This window comes from Amblyomma mixtum, chromosome 7 (genome assembly GCF_055824585.1).
Source record: "Amblyomma mixtum isolate Tamu chromosome 7, ASM5582458v1, whole genome shotgun sequence".
Classification (NCBI taxonomy): Eukaryota; Metazoa; Arthropoda; class Arachnida; order Ixodida; family Ixodidae; genus Amblyomma; species Amblyomma mixtum.
The window spans coordinates 144,271,134-144,291,225 of NC_143018.1; positions in this window are offsets into that span (position 1 = coordinate 144,271,134).

The following is a 20,092-nucleotide window of genomic DNA, read 5'->3' on the forward strand; positions in this document are numbered from 1 at the left end:
ACTTCCATCTTTCGGCAGACAGTGCCGAAGGGCAACATCTTGCCGAACCCTGGCTTTGCAACCAACGACACAGCACGGCCGGTCCATTTTGATTGCGCATGCGACGGAGGTCGCGACAGAAATCAGTAGTGCGGTGACTCCAAATCGCACCTCGATTCTCGATTCGGTTCGACGGCGGCGCCGGCGGAGTGACACAAGCGGTACGAGCAGACGAAAACATTGTAAACCGGAAGTGCAGTACTAATTTCTGACACCAAACACACAATAACTGCGTAAACATGCATATAAACGACAACTCTGCTTGCTGAAATGCGAAATGTTTCCGAAAAGAGTAAGAGTGTGAAGTATCTAGAGCTTCTAGTTTGTTAAATGCGTGATTTCACGTTGGCACCGCGAACCAATCATAGGCCAGCACTTGTGACGTAAAGAGTACAAACTGACGTAATGAGTACGGATTCGGGCGGAAGTTCACCGCCGCTGGTCGCCGCGAGGCTCGGGAGAGGTAGTTTTTGAAAATGTATTGTAAATTATCTACTCGCCTTTGATGTATTGTACGCGGCATGAACGTTCAGAGGCCTACGCTCTACATAATGCAAGTATTTGTTTGCCAACCTCAGACACCCCTTTCAGGGACCCTTTAACATCGGCCCTTAAGCACAGAAGCGAATTACCGAAAGAAAGCCACGGCGCCATTATTCCTTTCCGAATACCTCTTAGTAGTCCATACTTGTGTTACCGCCATTATGCTCTATGTTTCATTACCGCGACATCACTTGGCCATTTTGACCTAGGAGACTGTTCGTTCTTTTCCGCGTATACGTGCCCCTCGTTTAAACGCATTCCCAGAAATTTGAATCGGTTACTCGGGTATTTCATGGCCATGTATATTAAGCACGTGTTGCTTACAAAACATTACAAGCAAGACGTGCTCTAACTGATACGCGCTCCATTGTGTTGCTTTCGAAAGGAATATCGTCAAAACGAGGTCAACGCCCTCGGACTGTCTAAGAGTGAGAGACAGTGTTTTGTTCTCCTTTGTCCCGCGACGTTTCCTGTTCCAGACCTTCCTAGGAATCTATCCCACACCCCACCCTTATCGCTCTGATAAGCCACACCTAACAAGTTCGACTTTTTCTGCTGAAGTCGAACCCTATTGGTGGAGCCGAGATTAAATCTCGTCACCAGGCACCCTTCTCGCACCCGTGAAGAAAAACATTTGAACGTGTTACACAGGTGTTGGAACCGACCCAGCTTGGTCGCACTTTCCGCGCGCTGCGTTGTTGTTTGCGGTGTTTTTAAGCCGACTCCTGTCGTGTTCGTCATGGCGATGAGCGTGGAGCAGCGTCTGGTTTTAGCCGAGGAGAAGTTAGAAGAAATGCAGCAGAGCCGCCGAGACCCCTGCATTCGCAAACGCATGATGCTACGGCTGCTTCTTCAAGATTGGTCCTCGCTCAGATCCAGAGACCCAGTGGAGGGCGAACAAGGCAGCGACGACCAATCCGCGAAGACCCGTCCATCCATATCAAGAGCAAGGAGCCACAAACGGACGCGAGAGGAATCTGAAGGTACGTTATTATCTTCTGAGGTCTTGACAGGTCAACCTGGAACCTGTAAGCGGTACCGCAGCCAGGGCGGCAGTGAGGATGCCGGATACTCGGGTGTTGACACTCTTCCTGTCGACCAAAGTTCTCTTCAGCCTACACGAAAGCAGTCTGGAAAGAGCATTCAGGAGCAGCTTCATGTGGCGCAAAATGACGAGCCTGCTGACTTGGACGAAGACTACATTTCTGCGCTGCTGGCTCCGATCCCCGACTGTGACCTGTTCTTCCTGGACGACTGAAAGTGGAGCAGCAGATCACGAAAATTCAATCTCCAATTTCAAAGCATGGCCGTACCCGACTTGCTTTCCACGTAAGCTCTTGTATTCTGACAAATGTCCAAACGGACATCCCTCGACCACTTTTTTTTTGTTTGCTTTTAGCGCAGCATCACTTCTTGGTGTATCAGCGATTTTCTAGAGCGTCCGGAATATGTGTTTGCAGTCCCGAAGCCGCTGCGAGCACGATGGCCAAACATGACGAAGAAATCTTGCGAAAACCTCGACAAGCTTACATCCTGACCATTTTCCAACAAATGTTAAGACTAGGTTTCGCTTGTTCGGCGCGAAACACGAGAAATAAGCGGCCAACAAATTCGCACCAGCACAGCTAAGTGACCCTGCGGTTGGGTAAAATTTACGCTCTTCGGGCTTTGAAAGATACGTTTGAGTTTTCGGAAGATAAAGAGGCATAAAACTACACTTTGGTTCCTCATAGTCCAGTAAGGAGTGATATGAAATAAAAATAAACGTTAGTGAGAAAGTGTTGGTCACCAGTGGCCTTTGGAAACATGGCAGTTTAAGTACGTGACATTCGTGCCTGCAGTTAGATGGCTAAGGCGGCCACAACTTTGTATACGTTGACTGTTCTGGTAAAATTCCTTGCTGTGCGTAGCCGGACGTTATGTTAATGGCCATCGAAGCATCTTTCTGATCTTCGAAAAGAACTGTTGATGCACGTCCCTGGATGGATGGATGGATGGATGGATGGATGGATGGATGGATGGATGGATGGATGGATGGATGGATGGATGGATGGATGGATGGACGGACGGACGGACGGACGGACGGACGGACGGACGGACGGACGGACGGACGGACGGACGGACGGACGGACGGACGGACGGACGGATGGACGGATGGATGGATGGACGGACGGACGGATGGATGGATGGATGGATGGATGGATGGATGGATGGATGGATGGATGGATGGATGGATGGATGGATGGATGGATGGATGGATGGATGGATGGATGGATGGATGGATGGATGGATGCATGCATGCATGCATGCATGCATGCATGCATGGCTGGCTGGCTGGCTGGCTGGCTGGCTGGCTGGCTGGCTGGCTGGCTGGCTGGCTGGCTCTTTCTTTCCGCGTCCTCTTGTCCGGCATGCTTACTGGTTATATTCCTAATTTTTTCTGCCTTTTTGTGTCAACGCACGTTCCGTATAACTGTTTAAAATCCTTTGATGCCCACCAGTTTCCGTTCAGTTTAATCAGGTGTACTTCATATAGCATTTTACTCTAAGTTGGCGGTGCTTCAAAGATTTTCCAGCCCTTACCCCCCTCACTTCCTAGTTTGTGGTTTTTGCCTTCGGTACATAGTGCTAATCTTCAAACAGCTCTCTCATTTATTTCTCATACCGACTTAACATCGGCCCTTAAGCACAGAAGCGAAGTACCGAAAGAAAGCCACGGCGCCATTATTCCTTTCCGAATACCTCTTAGTAGTCCATACTTGTGTTACCGCCATTATGCTCTATGTTTCATTACCGCGACATCTCTTGGCCATTTTGACCTAGGAGACTGTTCGTTCTTTTCCGCGTATACGTGCCCCTCGTTTAAACGCATTCCCAGAAATTTGAATCGGTTACTCGGGTATTTCATGGCCATGTATTTTAAGCACGTGTTGCTTACAAAACATTACAAGCAAGACGTGCTCTAACTGATACGCGCTCCATTGTGTTGCTTTCGAAAGGAATATCGTCAAAACGAGGTCAACGCCCTCGGACTGACTAAGAGTGAGAGAGAGTGTTTTGTTCTCCTTTGTCCCGCGACGTTTCCTGTTCCAGACCTTCCTAGGAATCTATCCCACACCCCACCCTTATCGCTCTGATAAGCCACACCTAACAAGTTCGACTTTTTCTGCTGAAGTCGAACCCTATTGGTGGAGCCGAGATTAAATCTCGTCACCAGGCACCCTTCTCGCACCCGTGAAGAAAAACATTTGAACGTGTTACACAGGTGTTGGAGCCGACCCAGCTTGGTCGCACTTTCCGCGCGCTGCGTTGTTGTTTGCGGTGTTTTTAAGCCGACTCCTGTCGTGTTCGTCATGGCGATGAGCGTGGAGCAGCGTCTGGTTTTAGCCGAGGAGAAGTTAGAAGAAATGCAGCAGAGCCGCCGAGACCCCTGCATTCGCAAACGCATGATGCTACGGCTGCTTCTTCAAGATTGGTCCTGGCTCAGATCCAGAGACCCAGTGGAGGGCGAACAAGGCAGCGACGACCAATCCGCGAAGCCCCGTCCATCCATATCAAGAGCAAGGAGCCACAAACGGACGCGAGAGGAATCTGAAGGTACGTTATTATCTTCTGAGGTCTTGACAGGTGAACCTGGAACCTGTAAGCGGTACCGCAGCCAGGGCGGCAGTGAGGATGCCGGATACTCGGGTGTTGACACTCTTCCTGTCGACCAAAGTTCTCTTCAGCCTACACGAAAGCAGTCTGGAAAGAGCATTCAGGAGCAGCTTCATGTGGCGCAAAATGACGAGCCTGCTGACTTGGACGAAGACTACATTTCTGCGCTGCTGGCTCCGATCCCCGACTGTGACCTGTTCTTCCTGGACGACTGAAAGCGGAGCAGCAGATCACGAAAATTCAATCTCCAATTTCAAAGCATGGCCGTACCCGACTTGCTTTCCACGTAAGCTCTTGTATTCTGACAAATGTCTAAACGGACATCCCTCGACCACTTTTTTTTGTTTGCTTGTAGCGCAGCATCACTTCTTGGCGTATCAGCGATTTTCTAGAGCGTCCGGAATATGTGTTTGCAGTCCCGAAGCCGCTGCGAGCACGATGGCCAAACATGACGAAGAAATCTTGCGAAAACCTCGACAAGCTTACATCCTGACCATTTTCCAACAAATGTTAAGACTAGGTTTCGCTTGTTCAGCGCGAAACACGAGAAATAAGCGGCCAACAAATTCGCACCAGCACAGCTAAGTGGCCCTGCGGTTGGGTAAAATTTGCGCTCTTCGGGCTTTGAAAGATACGTTTGAGTTTTCGGAAGATAAAGAGGCATAAAACTACACTTTGGTTCCTCATAGTCCAGTAAGGAGTGATATGAAATAAAAATAAACGTTAGTGAGAAAGTGTTGGTCACCAGTGGCCTTTGGAAACATGGCAGTTTAAGTACGTGACATTCGTGCCTGCAGTTAGATGGCTAAGGCGGCCACAACTTTGTATACGTTGACTGTTCTGGTAAAATTCCTTGCTGTGGGTAGCCGGACGTTATGTTAATGGCCATCGAAGCATCTTTCTGATCTTCGAAAAGAACTGTTGATGCACGTCCCTGGATGGATGGATGGATGGATGGATGGATGGATGGATGGATGGATGGATGGATGGATGGATGGATGGATGGATGGATGGATGGATGTATGGATGGATGGATGGATGGATGGATGGATGGATGGATGGATGGATGGATGGATGGATGGATGGATGGATGGATGCATGCATGCATGCATGCATCCATGCATGGCTGGCTGGCTGGCTGGCTGGCTCTTTCTTTCCGCGTCCTCTTGTCCGGCATGCTTACTGGTTATATTCCTAATTTTTTCTGCCTTTTTGTGTCAACGCACGTTCCGTATAGCTGTTTAAAATCCTTTGATGCCCACCAGTTTCCGTTCAGTTTAATCAGGTGTACTTCATATAGCATTTTACTCTAAGTTGGCGGTGCTTCAAAGATTTTCCAGCCCTTACCCCCCTCACTTCCTAGTTTGTGGTTATGCCTTCGGTACATAGTGCTAATCTTCAAACAGCTCTCTCATTTATTTCTCATACCGACTTAACATCGGCCCTTAAGCACAGAAGCGAATTACCGAAAGAAAGCTACGGCGCCATTATTCCTTTCCGAATACCTCTTAGTAGTCCATACTTGTGTTACCGCCATTATGCTCTATGTTTCATTACCGCGACATCTCTTGGCCATTTTGACCTAGGAGACTGTTCGTTCTTTTCCGCGTATACGTGCCCCTCGTTTAAACGCATTCCCTGAAATTTGAATCGGTTACTCGGGTATTTCATGGCCATGTATTTTAAGCACGTGTTGCTTACAAAACATTACAAGCAAGACGTGCTCTAACTGATACGCGCTCCATTGTGTTGCTTTCGAAAGGAATATCGTCAAAACGAGGTCAACGCCCTCGGACTGTCTAAGAGTGAGAGAGAGTGTTTTGTTCTCCTTTGTCCCGCGACGTTTCCTGTTCCAGACCTTCCTAGGAATCTATCCCACACCCCACCCTTATCGCTCTGATAAGCCACACCTAACAAGTTCGACTTTTTCTGCTGAAGTCGAACCCTATTGGTGGAGCCGAGATTAAATCTCGTCACCAGGCACCCTTCTCGCACCCGTGAAGAAAAACATTTGAACGTGTTACACAGGTGTTGGAGCCGACCCAGCTTGGTCGCACTTTCCGCGCGCTGCGTTGTTGTTTGCGGTGTTTTTAAGCCGACTCCTGTCGTGTTCGTCATGGCGATGAGCGTGGAGCAGCGTCTGGTTTTAGCCGAGGAGAAGTTAGAAGAAATGCAGCAGAGCCGCCGAGACCCCTGCATTCGCAAACGCATGATGCTACGGCTGCTTCTTCAAGATTGGTCCTGGCTCAGATCCAGAGACCCAGTGGAGGGCGAACAAGGCAGCGACGACCAATCCGCGAAGCCCCGTCCATCCATATCAAGAGCAAGGAGCCACAAACGGACGCGAGAGGAATCTGAAGGTACGTTATTATCTTCTGAGGTCTTGACAGGTGAACCTGGAACCTGTAAGCGGTACCGCAGCCAGGGCTGCAGTGAGGATGCCGGATACTCGGGTGTTGACACTCTTCCTGTCGACCAAAGTTCTCTTCAGCCTACACGAAAGTAGTCTGGAAAGAGCATTCAGGAGCAGCTTCATGTGGCGCAAAATGACGAGCCTGCTGACTTGGACGAAGACTACATTTCTGCGCTGCTGGCTCCGATCCCCGACTGTGACCTGTTCTTCCTGGACGACTGAAAGCGGAGCAGCAGATCACGAAAATTCAATCTCCAATTTCAAAGCATGGCCGTACCCGACTTGCTTTCCACGTAAGCTCTTGTATTCTGACAAATGTCCAAACGGACATCCCTCGACCACTTTTTTTTGTTTGCTTTTAGCGCAGCATCACTTCTTGGTGTATCAGCGATTTTCTAGAGCGTCCGGAATATGTGTTTGCAGTCCCGAAGCCGCTGCGAGCACGATGGCCAAACATGACGAAGAAATCTTGCGAAAACCTCGACAAGCTTACATCCTGACCATTTTCCAACAAATGTTAAGACTAGGTTTCGCTTGTTCAGCGCGAAACACGAGAAATAAGCGGCCAACAAATTCGCACCAGCACAGCTAAGTGACCCTGCGGTTGGGTAAAATTTACGCTCTTCGGGCTTTGAAAGATACGTTTGAGTTTTCGGAAGATAAAGAGGCATAAAACTACACTTTGGTTCCTCATAGTCCAGTAAGGAGTGATATGAAATAAAAATAAACGTTAGTGAGAAAGTGTTGGTCACCAGTGGCCTTTGGAAACATGGCAGTTTAAGTACGTGACATTCGTGCCTGCAGTTAGATGGCTAAGGCGGCCACAACTTTGTATACGTTGACTGTTCTGGTAAAATTCCTTGCTGTGCGTAGCCGGACGTTATGTTAATGGCCATCGAAGCATCTTTCTGATCCTCGAAAAGAACTGTTGATGCACGTCCCTGGATGGATGGATGGATGGATGGATGGATGGATGGATGGATGGATGGATGGATGGATGGATGGATGGATGGATGGATGGATGGATGGATGGATGGATGGATGGATGGATGGATGGATGGATGGATGGATGGATGGATGGATGGATGGATGGATGGATGGATGGATGGATGGATGGATGGATGGATGGATGGATGGATGGATGGATGGATGGATGGATGGATGGATGGATGGATGGATGGATGGATGGATGGATGGATGGATGGATGGATGGATGGATGGATGGATGGATGGATGGATGGATGGATGGATGGATGGATGGATGGATGGATGGATGGATGGATGGATGGATGGATGGATGGATGGATGGATGGATGGATGGATGGATGGATGGATGGATGGATGGATGGATGGATGGATGGATGGATGGATGGATGGATGGATGGATGGATGGATGGATGGATGGATGGATGGATGGATGGATGGATGGATGGATGGATGGATGGATGGATGGATGGATGGATGGATGGATGGATGGATGGATGGATGGATGGATGGATGGATGGATGGATGGATGGATGGATGGATGGATGGATGGATGGATGGATGGATAGATGCATGCATGCATGCATGCATGCATGCATGCTTGCATCCATGCATGGCTGGCTGGCTCTTTCTTTCCGCGTCCTCTTGTCCGCAATGCTTACTGGTTATATTCCTAATTTTGTCTGCCTTTTTGTGTCAACGCACGTTCCGTATAACTGCTTAAAATCCTTTGATACCCACCAGTTTCCGTTCAGTTTAATCAGGTGTACTTCATATAGCATTTTACTCTAAGTTGGCGGTGCTTCAAAGATTTTCCAGCCCTTACCCCCCTCACTTCCTAGTTTGTGGTTTTTGCCTTCGGTACATAGTGCTAATCTTCAAACAGCTCTCTCATTTATTTCTCATACCGACTTAACATCGGCCCTTAAGCACAGAAGCGAATTACCGAAAGAAAGCCACGGCGCCATTATTCCTTTCCGAATACCTCTTTGTAGTCCATACTTGTGTTACCGCCATTATGCTCTATGTTTCATTACCGCGACATCTCTTGGCCATTTTGACCTAGGAGACTGTTCGTTCTTTTCCGCGTATACGTACCCCTCGTTTAAACGCATTCCCAGAAATTTGAATCGGTTACTCGGGTATTTCATGGCCATGTATTTTAAGCACGTGTTGCTTACAAAACATTACAAGCAAGACGTGCTCTAACTGATACGCGCTCCATTGTGTTGCTTTCGAAAGGAATATCGTCAAAACGACGTCAACGCCCTCGGACTGTCTAAGAGTGAGAGAGAGTGTTTTGTTCTCCTTTGTCCCGCGACGTTTCCTGTTCCAGACCTTCCTAGGAATCTATCCCACACCCCACCCTTATCGCTCTGATAAGCCACACCTAACAAATTCGACTTTTTCTGCTGAAGTCGAACCCTATTGGTGGAGCCGAGATTAAATCTCGTCACCAGGCACCCTTCTCGCACCCGTGAAGAAAAACATTTGAACGTGTTACACAGGTCTTGGAACCGACCCAGCTTGGTCGCACTTTCCGCGCGCTGCGTTGTTGTTTGCGGTGTTTTTAAGCCGACTCCTGTCGTGTTCGTCATGGCGATGAGCGTGGAGCAGCGTCTGGTTTTAGCCGAGGAGAAGTTAGAAGAAATGCAGCAGAGCCGCCGAGACCCCTGCATTCGCAAACGCATGATGCTACGGCTGCTTCTTCAAGATTGGTCCTGGCTCAGATCCAGAGACCCAGTGGAGGGCGAACAAGGCAGCGACGACCAATCCGCGAAGCCCCGTCCATCCATATCAAGAGCAAGGAGCCACAAACGGACGCGAGAGGAATCTGAAGGTACGTTATTATCTTCTGAGGTCTTGACAGGTGAACCTGGAACCTGTAAGCGGTACCGCAGCCAGGGCGGCAGTGAGGATGCCGGATACTCGGGTGTTGACACTCTTCCTGTCGACCAAATTTCTCTTCAGCCTATACGAAAGCAGTCTGGAAAGAGCATTCAGGAGCAGCTTCATGTGGCGCAAAATGACGAGCCTGCTGACTTGGACGAAGACTACATTTCTGCGCTGCTGGCTCCGATCCCCGACGTTGACCTGTTCTTCCTGGACGACTGAAAGCGGAGCAGCAGATCACGAAAATTCAATCTCCAATTTCAAAGCATGGCCGTACCCGACTTGCTTTCCACGTAAGCTCTTGTATTCTGACAAATGTCCAAACGGACATCCCTCGACCACTTTTTTTTGTTTGCTTTTAGCGCAGCATCACTTCTTGGTGTATCAGCGATTTTCTAGAGCGTCCGGAATATGTGTTTGCAGTCCCGAAGCCGCTGCGAGCACGATGGCCAAACATGACGAAGAAATCTTGCGAAAACCTCGACAAGCTTACATCCTGACCATTTTCCAACAAATGTTAAGACTAGGTTTCGCTTGTTCGGCGCGAAACACGAGAAATAAGCGGCCAACAAATTCGCACCAGCACAGCTAAGTGACCCTGCGGTTGGGTAAAATTTACGCTCTTCGGGCTTTGAAAGATACGTTTGAGTTTTCGGAAGATAAAGAGGCATAAAACTACACTTTGGTTCCTCATAGTCCAGTAAGGAGTGATATGAAATAAAAATAAACGTTAGTGAGAAAGTGTTGGTCCCCAGTGGCCTTTGGAAACATGGCAGTTTAAGTACGTGACATTCGTGCCTGCAGTTAGATGGCTAAGGCGGCCACAACTTTGTATACGTTGACTGTTCTGGTAAAATTCCTTGCTGTGCGTAGCCGGACGTTATGTTAATGGCCATCGAAGCATCTTTCTGATCTTCGAAAAGAACTGTTGATGCACGTCCCTGGATGGATGGATGGATGGATGGATGGATGGATGGATGGATGGATGGATGGATGGATGGATGGATGGATGGATGGATGGATGGATGGATGGATGGATGGATGGATGGATGGATGGATGGATGGATGGATGGATGGATGGATGGATGGATGGATGGATGGATGGATGGATGGATGGATGGATGGATGGATGGATGGATGGATGGATGGATGGATGGATGGATGGATGGATGGATGGATGGATGGATGGATGGATGGATGGATGGATGGATGGATGGATGGAATGAAGGATGGATGGATGGATGGATGGATGGATGGATGGATGGATGGATGGATGGATGGATGGATGGATGGATGGATGGATGGATGGATGGATGGATGGATGGATGGATGGATGGATGGATGGATGGATGGATGGATGGATGGATGGATGGATGGATGGATGGATGGATGGATGGATGGATGGATGGATGGATGGATGGATGCATGCATGCATGCATGCATGCATGAATGCATGCATGCATGCATCCATGCATGGCTGGCTGGCTGGCTGGCTCTTTCTTTCCGCGTCCTCTTGTCCGCAATGCTTACTGGTTATATTCCTAATTTTTTCTGCCTTTTTGTGTCAACGCACGTTCCGTATAACTTCTTAAAATCCTTTGATACCCATCAGTTTCCGTTCAGTTTAATCAGGTGTACTTCATATAGCATTTTACTCTAAGTTGGCGGTGCTTCAAAGATTTTCCAGCCCTTACCCCCCTCACTTCCTAGTTTGTGGTTTTTGCCTTCGGTACATAGTGCTAATCTTCAAACAGCTCTCTCATTTATTTCTCATACCGACTTAACATCGGCCCTTAAGCACAGAAGCGAATTACCGAAAGAAAGCCACGGCGCCATTATTCCTTTCCGAATACCTCTCAGTAGTTCATACTTGTGTTACCGCCATTATGCTCTATGTTTCATTACCGCGACATCTCTTGGCCATTTTGACCTAGGAGACTGTTCGTTCTTTTCCGCGTATACGTGCCCCTCGTTTAAACGCATTCCCAGAAATTTGAATCGGTTACTCGGGTATTTCATGGCCATGTATTTTAAGCACGTGTTGCTTACAAAACATTACAAGCAAGACGTGCTCTAACTGATACGCGCTCCATTGTGTTGCTTTCGAAAAGAATATCGTCAAAACGACGTCAACGCCCTCGGACTGTCTAAGAGTGAGAGAGTGTGTTTTGTTCTCCTTTGTCCCGCGACGTTTCCTGTTCCAGACCTTCCTAGGAATCTATCCCACACCCCACCCTTATCGCTCTGATAAGCCACACCTAACAAGTTCGACTTTTTCTGCTGAAGTCGAACCCTATTGGTGGAGCCTAGATTAAATCTCGTCACCAGGCACCCTTCTCGCACCCGTGAAGAAAAAGATTTGAACGTGTTACACAGGTGTTGGAGCCGACCCAGCTTGGTCGCACTTTCCGCGCGCTGCGTTGTTGTTTGCGGTGTTTTTAAGCCGACTCCTGTCGTGTTCGTCATGGCGATGAGCGTGGAGCAGCGTCTGGTTTTAGCCGAGGAGAAGTTAGAAGAAATGCAGCAGAGCCGCCGAGACCCCTGCATTCGCAAACGCATGATGCTACGGCTGCTTCTTCAAGATTGGTCCTGGCTCAGATCCAGAGACCCAGTGGAGGGCGAACAAGGCAGCGACAACCAATCCGCGAAGCCCCGTCCATCCATATCAAGAGCAAGGAGCCACAAACGGACGCGAGAGGAATCTGAAGGTACGTTATTATCTTCTGAGGTCTTGACAGGTGAACCTGGAACCTGTAAGCGGTACCGCAGCCAGGGCGGCAGTGAGGATGCCGGATACTCGGGTGTTGACACTCTTCCTGTCGACCAAAGTTCTCTTCAGCCTACACGAAAGCAGTCTGGAAAGAGCATTCAGGAGCAGCTTCATGTGGCGCAAAATGACGAGCCTGCTGACTTGGACGAAGACTACATTTCTGCGCTGCTGGCTCCGTTCCCCGACTGTGACCTGTTCTTCCTGGACGACTGAAAGCGGAGCAGCAGATCACGAAAATTCAATCTCCAATTTCAAAGCATGGCCGTACCCGACTTGCTTTCCACGTAAGCTCTTGTATTCTGACAAATGTCCAAACGGACATCCCTCGACCACTTTTTTTGTTTGCTTTTAGCGCAGCATCACTTCTTGGTGTATCAGCGATTTTCTAGAGCGTCCGGAATATGTGTTTGCAGTCCCGAAGCCGCTGCGAGCACGATGGCCAAACATGACGAAGAAATCTTGCGAAAACCTCGACAAGCTTACATCCTGACCATTTTCCAACAAATGTTAAGACTAGGTTTCGCTTGTTCAGCGCGAAACACGAGAAATAAGCGGCCAACAAATTCGCACCAGCACAGGTAAGTGACCCTGCGGTTGGGTAAAATTTACGCTCTTCGGGCTTTGAAAGATACGTTTGAGTTTTCGGAAGATAAAGAGGCATAAAACTACACTTTGGTTCCTCATAGTCCAGTAAGGAGTGATATGAAATAAAAATAAACGTTAGTGAGAAAGTGTTGGTCACCAGTGGCCTTTGGAAACATGGCAGTTTAAGTACGTGACATTCGTGCCTGCAGTTAGATGGCTAAGGCGGCCACAACTTTGTATACGTTGACTGTTCTGGTAAAATTCCTTGCTGTGCGTAGCCGGACGTTATGTTAATGGCCATCGAAGCATCTTTCTGATCTTCGAAAAGAACTGTTGATGCACGTCCCTGGATGGATGGATGGATGGATGGATGGATGGATGGATGGATGGATGGATGGATGGATGGATGGATGGATGGATGGATGGATGGATGGATGGATGGATGGATGCATGGATGGATGGATGGATGGATGGATGGATGGATGGATGGATGGATGGATGGATGGATGGATGGATGGATGGATGGATGGATGGATGGATGGATGGATGGATGGATGGATGGATGGATGGATGGATGGATGGATGGATGGATGGATGGATGGATGGATGGATGGATGGATGGATGGATGGATGGATGGATGGATGGATGGATGGATGGATGGATGGATGGATGGATGGATGGATGGATGGATGGATGGATGGATGGATGGATGGATGGATGGATGGATGGATGGATGGATGGATGGATGGATGGATGGATGGATGGATGGATGGATGGATGGATGGATGGATGGATGGATGGATGGATGGATGGATGGATGGATGGATGGATGGATGGATGGATGGATGGATGGATGGATGGATGGATGGATGGATGGATGGATGGATGGATGGATGGATGGATGGATGCATGCATGCATGCATGCATGCATGCATGCATGCATCTATGCATGGCTGGCTGGCTGGCTGGCTCTTTCTTTCCGCGTCCTCTTGTCCGCAATGCTTACTGGTTATATTCCTAATTTTTTCTGCCTTTTTGTGTCAACGCACGTTCCGTATAACTGCTTAAAATCCTTTGATACCCACCAGTTTCCGTTCAGTTTAATCAGGTGTACTTCATATAGCATTTTACTCTAAGTTGGCGGTGCTTCAAAGATTTTCCAGCCCTTACCCCCCTCACTTCCTAGTTTGTGGTTTTTGCCTTCGGTACATAGTGCTAATCTTCAAACAGCTCTCTCATTTATTTCTGATACCGACTTAACATCGGCCCTTAAGCACAGAAGCGAATTACCGAAAGAAAGCCACGGCGCCATTATTCCTTTCCGAATACCTCTTAGTAGTCCATACTTGTGTTACCGCCATTATGCTCTATGTTTCATTACCGTGACATCTCTTGGCCATTTTGACCTAGGAGACTGTTCGTTCTTTTCCGCGTATACGTGCCCCTCGTTTAAACGCATTCCCAGAAATTTGAATCGGTTACTCGGGTATTTCATGGCCATGTATTTTAAGCACGTGTTGCTTACAAAACATTACAAGCAAGACGTGCTCTAACTGATACGCGCTCCATTGTGTTGCTTTCGAAAGGAATATCGTCAAAACGAGGTCAACGCCCTCGGACTGTCTAAGAGTGAGAGAGAGTGTTTTGTTCTCCTTTGTCCCGCGACGTTTCCTGTTCCAGACCTTCCTAGGAATCTATCCCACACCCCACCCTTATCGCTCTGATAAGCCACACCTAACAAGTTCGACTTTTTCTGCTGAAGTCGAACCCTATTGGTGGAGCCGAGATTAAATCTCGTCACCAGGCACCCTTCTCGCACCCGTGAAGAAAAACATTTGAACGTGTTACACACGTGTTGGAACCGACCCAGCTTGGTCGCACTTTCCGCGCGCTGCGTAGTTGTTTGCGGTGTTTTTAAGCCGACTCCTGTCGTGTTCGTCATGGCGATGAGAGTGGAGCAGCGTCTGGTTTTAGCCGAGGAGAAGTTAGAAGAAATGCAGCAGAGCCGCCGAGACCCCTGCATTCGCAAACGCATGACGCTACGGCTGCTTCTTCAAGATTGGTCCTGGCTCAGATCCAGAGACCCAGTGGAGGACGAACAAGGCAGCGACGACCAATCCGCGAAGCCCCGTCCATCCATATCAAGAGCAAGGAGCCACAAACGGACGCGAGAGGAATCTGAAGGTACGTTATTATCTTCTGAGGTCTTTACAGGTGAACCTGGAACCTGTAAGCGGTACCGCAGCCAGGGCGGCAGTGAGGATGCCGGATACTCGGGTGTTGACACTCTTCCTGTTGACCAAAGTTCTCTTCAGCCTACACGAAAGCAGTCTGGAAAGAGCATTCAGGAGCAGCTTCATGTGGCGCAAAATGACGAGCCTGCTGACTTGGACGAAGACTACATTTCTGCGCTGCTGGCTCCGATCCCCGACTGTGACCTGTTCTTCCTGGACGACTGAAAGCGGAGCAGCAGATCACGAAAATTCAATCTCCAATTTCAAAGCATGGCCGTACCTGACTTGCTTTCCACGTAAGCTCTTGTATTCTGACAAATGTCCAAACGGACATCCCTCGACCACTTTTTTTTGTTTGCTTTTAGCGCAGCATCACTTCTTGGTGTATCAGCGATTTTCTAGAGCGTCCGGAATATGTGTTTGCAGTCCCGAAGCCGCTGCGAGCACGATGGCCAAACATGACGAAGAAATCTTGCGAAAACCTCGACAAGCTTACATCCTGACCATTTTCCAACAAATGTTAAGACTAGGTTTCGCTTGTTCAGCGCGAAACAGGAGAAATAAGCGGCCAACAAATTCGCACCAGCACAGCTAAGTGACCCTGCGGTTGGGTAAAATTTACGCTCTTCGGGCTTTGAAAGATACGTTTGAGTTTTCGGAAGATAAAGAGGCATAAAACTACACTTTGGTTCCTCATAGTCCAGTAAAGAGTGATATGAAATAAAAATAAACGTTAGTGAGAAAGTGTTGGTCACCAGTGGCCTTTGGAAACATGGCAGTTTAAGTACGTGACATTCGTGCCTGCAGTTAGATGGCTAAGGCGGCCACAACTTTGTATACGTTGACTGTTCTGGTAAAATTCCTTGCTGTGCGTAGCCGGACGTTATGTTAATGGCCATCGAAGCATCTTTCTGATCTTCGAAAAGAACTGTTGATGCACGTCCCTGGATGGATGGATGGATGGATTGATGGATGGATGGATGGATGGATGGATGGATGGATGGATGGATGGATGGATGGATGGATGGATGGATGGATGGATGGATGGATGGATGGATGGATGGATGGATGGATGGATGGATGGATGGATGGATGGATGGATGGATGGATGGATGGATGGATGGATGGATGGATGGATGGATGGATGGATGGATGGATGGATGGATGGATGGATGGATGGATGGATGGATGGATGGATGGATGGTTGGATGGATGGATGGATGGATGGATGGATGGAATGATGGATGGATGGATGGATGAATGGATGGATGGATGGATGGATGGATGGATGGATGGATGGATGGATTAATGGATGGATGGATGGATGGATGGATGGATGGATGGATGGATGGATGGATGGATGGATGGATGGATGGATGGATGGATGGATGGATGGATGGATGGATGGATGGATGGATGGATGGATGGATGGATGGATGGATGGATGGATGGATGGATGGATGGATGGATGGATGGATGGATGGATGGATGGATGGATGGATGGATGGATGGATGGATGGATGGATGGATGGATGGATGGATAGATAGGTGGATGGATGGATGGATGGATGGATGCATGCATGCATGCATGCATCCATGCATGGCTGGCTGGCTGGCTGGCTCTTTCTTTCCGCGTCCTCTTGTCCGCAATGCTTACTGGTTATATTCCTAATTTTTTCTGCCTTTTTGTGTCAACGCACGTTCCGTATAACTGCTTAAAATCCTTTGATACCCACCAGTTTCCGTTCAGTTTAATCAGGTGTACTTCATATAGCATTTTACTCTAAGATGGCGGTGCTTCAAAGATTTTCCAGCCCTTACCCCCCTCACTTCCTAGTTTGTGGTTTTTGCCTTCGGTACATAGTGCTAATCTTCAAACAGCTCTCTCATTTGTTTCTCATACCGACTTAACATCGGCCCTTAAGCACAGAAGCGAATTACCGAAAGAAAGCCACGGCGCCATTATTCCTTTCCGAATACCTCTTAGTAGTCCATACTTGTGTTACCGCCATTATGCTCTATGTTTCATTACCGCGACATCTCTTGGCCATTTTGACCTAGGAGACTGTTCGTTCTTTTCCGCGTATACGTGCCCCTCGTTTAAACGCATTCCCAGAAATTTGAATCGGTTACTCGGGTATTTCATGGCCATGTATTTTAAGCACGTGTTGCTTACAAAACATTACAAGCAAGACGTGCTCTAACTGATACGCGCTCCATTGTGTTGCTTTCGAAAGGAATATCGTCAAAACGAGGTCAACGCCCTCGGACTGTCTAAGAGTGAGAGAGAGTGTTTTGTTCTCCTTTGTCCCGCGACGTTTCCTGTTCCAGACCTTCCTAGGAATCTATCCCACACCCCACCCTTATCGCTCTGATAAGCCACACCTAACAAGTTCGACTTTTTCTGCTGAAGTCGAACCCTATTGGTGGAGCCGAGATTAAATCTCGTCACCAGGCACCCTTCTCGCACCCGTGAAGAAAAACATTTGAACGTGTTCTCAGGTGTTGGAGCCGACCCAGCTTGGTCGCACTTTCCGCGCGCTGCGTTGTTGTTTGCGGTGTTTTTAAGCCGACTCCTGTCGTGTTCGTCATGGCGATGAGCGTGGAGCAGCGTCTGGTTTTAGCCGAGGAGAAGTTAGAAGAAATGCAGCAGAGCCGCCGAGACCCCTGCATTCGCAAACGCATGATGCTACGGCTGCTTCTTCAAGATTGGTCCTGGCTCAGATCCAGAGACCCAGTGGAGGGCGAACAAGGCAGCGACGACCAATCCGCGAAGCCCCGTCCATCCATATCAAGAGCAAGGAGCCACAAACGGACGCGAGAGGAATCTGAAGGTACGTTATTATCTTCTGAGGTCTTGACAGGTGAACCTGGAACCTGTAAGCGGTACCGCAGCCAGGGCTGCAGTGAGGATGCCGGATACTCGGGTGTTGACACTCTTCCTGTCGACCAAAGTTCTCTTCAGCCTACACGAAAGCAGTCTGGAAAGAGCATTCAGGAGCAGCTTCATGTGGCGCAAAATGACGAGCCTGCTGACTTGGACGAAGACTACATTTCTGCGCTGCTGGCTCCGATCCCCGACTGTGACCTGTTCTTCCTGGACGACTGAAAGCGGAGCAGCAGATCACGAAAATTCAATCTCCAATTTCAAAGCATGGCCGTACCCGACTTGCTTTCCACGTAAGCTCTTGTATTCTGACAAATGTCCAAACGGACATCCCTCGACCACTTTTTTTTGTTTGCTTTTAGCGCAGCATCACTTCTTGGTGTATCAGCGATTTTCTAGAGCGTCCGGAATATGTGTTTGCAGTCCCGAAGCCGCTGCGAGCACGATGGCCAAACATGACGAAGAAATCTTGCGAAAACCTCGACAAGCTTACATCCTGACCATTTTCCAACAAATGTTAAGACTAGGTTTCGCTTGTTCAGCGCGAAACACGAGAAATAAGCGGCCAACAAATTCGCACCAGCACAGCTAAGTGACCCTGCGGTTGGGTAAAATTTACGCTCTTGGGGCTTTGAAAGATACGTTTGAGTTTTCGGAAGATAAAGAGGCATAAAACTACACTTTGGTTCCTCATAGTCCAGTAAGGAGTGATATGAAATAAAAATAAACGTTAGTGAGAAAGTGTTGGTCACCAGTGGCCTTTGGAAACATGGCAGTTTAAGTACGTGACATTCGTGCCTGCAGTTAGATGGCTAAGACGGCCACAACTTTGTATACGTTGACTGTTCTGGTAAAATTCCTTGCTCTGCGTAGCCGGACGTTATTTTAATGGCCATCGAAGCATCTTTCTGATCCTCGAAAAGAACTGTTGATGCACGTCCCTGGATGGATGGATGGATGGATGGATGGATGGATGGATGGATGGATGGATGGATGGATGGATGGATGGATGGATGGATGGATGGATGGATGGATGGATGGATGGATGGATGGATGGATGGATGGATGGATGGACGGATGGATGGATGGATGGATGGATGGATGGATGGATGGATGCATGGATGGATGCATGGATGGATGCATGGATGGATGGATGGATGGATGGATGGATGGATGGATGGATGGATGGATGGATGGATGGATGGATGGATGGATGGATGGATGGATGGATGGATGGATGGATGGATGGATGGATGGATGGATGGATGGATGGATGGATGGATGGATGGATGGATGGATGGATGGATGGATGGATGGATGGATGGATGGATGGATGGATGGATGGATGGATGGATGGATGGATGGATGGATGGATGGATGGATGGATGGATGGATGGATGGATGGATGGATGGATGGATGGATGGATGGATGGATGGATGGATGCATGCATGCATGCATGCATGCATGCATCCATGCATGGCTGGCTGGCTGGCTGGCTCTTTCTTTCCGCGTCCTCTTGTCCGCAATGCTTACTGGTTATATTCCTAATTTTTTCTGCCTTTTTGTGTCAACGCACGTTCCGTATAACTGCTTAAAATCCTTTGATACCCACCAGTTTCCGTTCAGTTTAATCAGGTGTACTTCATATAGCATTTTACTCTAAGATGGCGGTGCTTCAAAGATTTTCCAGCCGTTACCCCCCTCACTTCCTAGTTTGTTGTTTTTGCCTTCGGTACATAGTGCTAATCTTCAAACAGCTCTCTCATTTATTTCTCATACCGACTTAACATCGGCCCTTAAGCACAGAAGCGAATTACCGAAAGAAAGCCACGGCGCCATTATTCCTTTCCGAATACCTCTTAGTAGTCCATACTTGTGTTACCGCCATTATGCTCTATGTTTCATTACCGCGACATCTCTTGGCCATTTTGACCTAGGAGACTGTTCGTTCTTTTCCGCGTATACGTGCCCCTCGTTTAAACGCATTCCCAGAAATTTGAATCGGTTACTCGGGTATTTCATGGCCATGTATTTTAAGCACGTGTTGCTTACAAAACATTACAAGCAAGACGTGCTCTAACTGAT